The following is a 5,023-nucleotide window of genomic DNA, read 5'->3' as shown; positions in this document are numbered from 1 at the left end:
AGCAGCCTTCTATATAGTCTCGATCTTGAGAAAACAGGGACTGAAGAACATTCCCGTTGGAAGACATTGTCCATGAGCGTCTCGCATTTCTGTACACCTTGCAAGGAAGGGCAGAGGCTTGTTCTGGAGTATCTTTTCAAGGGTGTTCGGGGTGGCAAACAGCCTTGAAAGACAGAAATGGTGTCTCCCCATGGGGCAAAGGCCAGGCAGGTCCTGACCATGATAAAAGATTCACTTGAGGTCCCTCTGTTGTAGTGAAGCCCACTTGCATGCAGGCATCATCTGTCCCTCTTCTTGTCACTCTGTGGGACCGGGCTCAGGGAACTGAGGGGTGACGCTCTGGCTACTGCTCCGACTGTGAGTAATAACCTGCCCTTTGTCTCTGGTCCAGGACGTCCGTGCCTCCTGCCAGCATCCGTGAAACTGTAGCAAACTTGTGAGCTTGCAAATAGTGTGACATCTCAGGCCTGTCACAGTTCTTGACAACTAATACAATTTACAGCTGCAAAAATTCTCAGCTCTCCCCAGGACAGATACCTCCAAGAGTAAATTAGGTTCTTAGAGGGGTTGTTGCAACTTTCCCATGGGGCGAAATGCGTTATTAATTAATTTTCCTATGCTCACTCTTTTACATCCTTGCTAATAATGATGCTTTGTGCGAAGTCAGTACCGAAGGGAATCAATGCCCTTGACTTAGTAAGACGCATTCTAAGTGCTGAGTCTTGTACTGACAGTATGAGGGGTGGGCCCCTGCACCCAGCACTGTTGGACACTTGCCGTACAAGAGGGTGAGGGGTTGTCTTTCATTTCCTCTGTGTGGACCTACAGAAATCAAATCTGGCCAGCCTCTATTTTTGGCAAGGGTAAGAACAACTCTGTTTTATCCTAATTCTATTCCTGCCCACCCCCTTCCAGAACCTATTTAAAGACACGCTCCGCAAAGTTATATTTGTCCTTCCTCGAGGGAGGAAAAAGCACTGATCACTTACCAATGGGAAACTGGCAGAAACACGTCGTATTGAGTCACCTGTCAGAAAGGGAGTTTGGGAAAAGAGAGGAGCTTCCTTTTTCCAGCATTTTTACTTCTAGTGAAATGAGCTAGAATAATTTTTTATTCACATGATTCCCACATAGGGTGAATCCTTAGGACATACTAAAAATGGCCATGAAAACGAAAGTGTAATTCTCTTCCCTTTTCCTACTCGTTTTTCTACCCTTTCATGTCAAACTTACTCTGTGCTGCACACGCCTCTCCCACAGGCTGCAAAGGCCATCCCATCTGAATGGTTCCGTTAGAGTCGGGGCAGAGCTGTTGTCTCCACATCACCAGCTGCCCTTCCTCTGCCTTGTTTAAAAGCACTGGCATCTCCTAACCACCAAGGGAGGAAGAGCTACTTGACTTGCTGATCCCCCACGTCTAACCAGGTATGGATTTGGGGAGGGGAAAGGGATGTGAAGGACCTAAACACTCTAGAGATGTAAAGGGCGGTTGTCCCCATGGCTTTAAGCCATGACCTTCCTACCCCTTCTCCATTAGGTATCTTACTCTTCAAATGCGACTCCGTTACCTTGCGATTCTTCCCTTTAGGCAGCAGTGTTAAGAGAGAGCAAAATGAGAGAGAAGGAGAGGAGCCTCATAAAGTTCTCTGTTTCTCCCTGTATTCACCTGGAATAAATTACCTTAAAAAGGTATGAAACACCCATACACATGTGGCACTCGATGGTCTTATAATGCCGATTTTCATCAAAAATTAGAATGACAAGATATTCTTACAGCAACATAAACTAACTCCACTGTTAATATTTTAAAATGATATTATGATCATTATGTCTGTAAGGGTTTTAGGGAAAGGGAAAATGGAGGAGAGTACACTGTCTAGAAAATCCTGAACCGTGTGGATTTGAAACATATCTTAAAGGACATCTCGTCTGATCACCTCGAAATGCTCTAATCCCTCTGCGCTATCCCCACGAAACATCCATCACATATACATGAATATCGTTATCACGTAGACAGTGTTTAAAAATGTGATCCGCTTGTCTGTGTAGATTCTTTTGGAAGGCATTAGATCCTTTCTTGAAGAGGTTTACACACGGGAAAGAGTAATGGAGTTGCCTTACATCGTAACCAGCGAGTCAGACGGATGAGTAGCTGCCCTTGTAAGGAAGGTGGTTGTGTCTCAGCGTCAAGTGCTCAAGGGGGACTTCAGGAGATAAGTCTGAGGGTTCCTGGGAACCACTGATGCCACCTTCGCCTGCAAGGACCGGGACAGGGCACCTGGCCATGTACAAATCTAATTCAGTAAACTTCTTTGTCATTATGAGTTGGGCAAGGGCCTAGAGAGCAATTAGTAAGGATCTACATGATCATAAACCAAAAAGAAGACAGGCCATAGATTTTCGCACCCAATGGATTCAGGCTTGACTGCAGAACAGGAGAATGTTGTCAGATACAGTGCAATTCGAAAGTGGGGACCCCGAATCTCGGCTGAGATTCGATGTCTCCCGGAAAGGGAGCTCTGGCTTAGCTTGGCTGGTGCCCGGGCACCATCCCCAGGGTCGCTCTCGGCACCAAACGCAATTCCTGCGCACAAAGAGATGGCTCATTAAAGGTATGATTCGTTTTGCTACTGGACAAAAAGGAATCATTTCTTTAGAATGTTTTGTTTGTTTTATGAGCATTTCCCCCCCCAGTCAACTGTTTAGCTACCAGTTTATAATTCTGAAATCCCAAAGGAAGAGTTTTCTCGCTCAACAGAAAGGAGATGGCAGGTTCCCAAATCATGAATGGCTTCAATTTTCATGCAAAGTGAGTTTATCGAATCACAGGTGGATTTTTACCAAACATTCATTGAAGGGCCTGTGCTGCCAATAATACCTTATTTAAAAAGAACCAGCTCATCCTTGGCTGGAAACATTATGTGTACTGTAGCCAAATGCATTGAAACATCAGCCGAGACACCTTTGGTGATAGCTCGGCAAAAGCCCAATATCCTCAGATGAATTCATTTCAGGAGAATAATAAAAGCTTATAATGAGCACAACATGCATTAAGGATTATGGTTAAGGGGGGAAAAATGGAATAGTTTATTGGGATGACTCTTTAGCTCTTACTCATATATTTAGACCTATTTTTGAAGCTACTTTTATATAAATGCAAAATATAATGTGGCCATGAATTGCATTATTTAAACACAGAAAACATAAGACTGGTGTATCATATGAGGCAGTCATTAGTGTGTACATACTTGATCTCCCAGAATCTCATATCATCACCATCACCACCATCACCACCACCATCACCACCACCGGGTACTCTCCTTTTGCTATTCCTCTCTGTTTACTGTAGAGTGAGCACTTATGCAGCGGTTCTCAACCTGTGGGCTGTGACCCCTTTGGGGGTCGAACGACCCTTTCACAGGGGTCGCCTAAGACATAACAGTAGCAAAATTACAGTTATGAAGTAGCAACAAAAATAATTTTATGGTTGGGGGTCACCACAACATGAGGAACTGTATTAAAGGGTCACGGCATTAGGAAGGTTGAGAACCACTGACTTACAGGATGATGCACTGGAAACCTAAATTAAACCCATCAGCATAGAGTGAAAACCCTTTAGTCTCTTCATTGCCTTCAGATAATGTCCTTTACTTAACACATAAGACCTTTGGTGATCTGACCATTGTCTATCTTTCTGGCCTTATCAACTGCCACCTTCCTTTTAGGACTTTGTATGTGTGTTCTCTCTGCCTAGAATATGTTCATTCAAAAAAGTTATTTGAAGATTATTTTTTAAAGCCATATAAAATTTTGCATATGACACAAGTCAAAATTGAAATTGATCAATGATCGTACATCAGTGTATTCAGCATTTATGTAATTTATCTAGAATGCACTTGTCTTCAAACTTTTCTGAATTAGCAAAAATTCTTCCCCATATTTTTTTTTAGTAACTCACTGAGATAAGGTAAATGGTGCAGAAAATAAATGCTGAGCCTTCTGTTTGCTCTATTGTTAAATGATTTAAGGCTTTATCATCTAATCATTTTTCTAGAAAAGATATTAGTCACTTTATCAAGGCAGTTTTTTTCTGTAAAATCTTAGTATCTTATTTCTTTGTTACACTTCAAAACTCAAGAGATTGGTAATTTTTCTATGTGAAAATATTAAATATATAATACATGATTGTACCAACCCATTTAATTCCATTTTTGTCTCTTTTTAATCAAACCTCTTCCTTTATCAGAGCTTAATCAATTATTTAATTACTAATAGCTATGTGTATATTATATGATGTGAACATGGATATTCACAGTAGAATAATTTATAATAAAAAATAGAAACAATAGAATTTCAGTAAAGAATCATGGCCTTCCCATGCAATAGAATACTGGCACAAAAGAAATATTGTAGAAGAATATTTATGGGAAAAAGTTTGTGATATACATTAAGTTAAAATTGTGGGCTATTGAATTTTATGTATGGCTTTATATCATTCTCCCCTCCCCAACCAATATAGCAACAAGACAAAGAATTTTCACCTATTCGTGGAGACAGAAGGGTGGGAGAGATATTTGTTTAGGGTTTATGATGACTTTTAATTTTCCTTTACATGTTCTGTGCTTTTTAAATTTTATGCACTGACCATATGTTTACCTGTATAAGTAGAAAAAGAAAAAAGGTTAAAAAGTGAATTACTGAAATAAAAATCAGTGTTTGTTAAAGGATGACTTATATAAGTATAAGCCAGTTAAAAGACACAAATTGGTCTGGCCGGTGTGGCTCAGTGGTTGAGCATCGACCCCTGCACCAAGAGGTCACCAGTTCTATTCCCGGTCAGGACACATGCCCAGGTTGTGGGCTTGATCCCCAGTGGGGGGCATGTAGAAGGCAGCCAATCGATGTTCTCTCTCATCGATGTTTTTGTCTCTCTCTCCCTCTTCCTTCCTCTCTCTGTAAAATTAATAAAGGAAAAAACAAAACAAAAACAAAACATAAATTGTTAAGAAATTATCATTTTCCC

The sequence above is a fragment of the Molossus molossus genome, unplaced genomic scaffold, assembly GCF_014108415.1.
Source record: "Molossus molossus isolate mMolMol1 unplaced genomic scaffold, mMolMol1.p scaffold_m16_p_4, whole genome shotgun sequence".
Classification (NCBI taxonomy): domain Eukaryota; kingdom Metazoa; phylum Chordata; class Mammalia; order Chiroptera; family Molossidae; genus Molossus; species Molossus molossus.
This window is presented reverse-complemented; position numbering follows the sequence as displayed.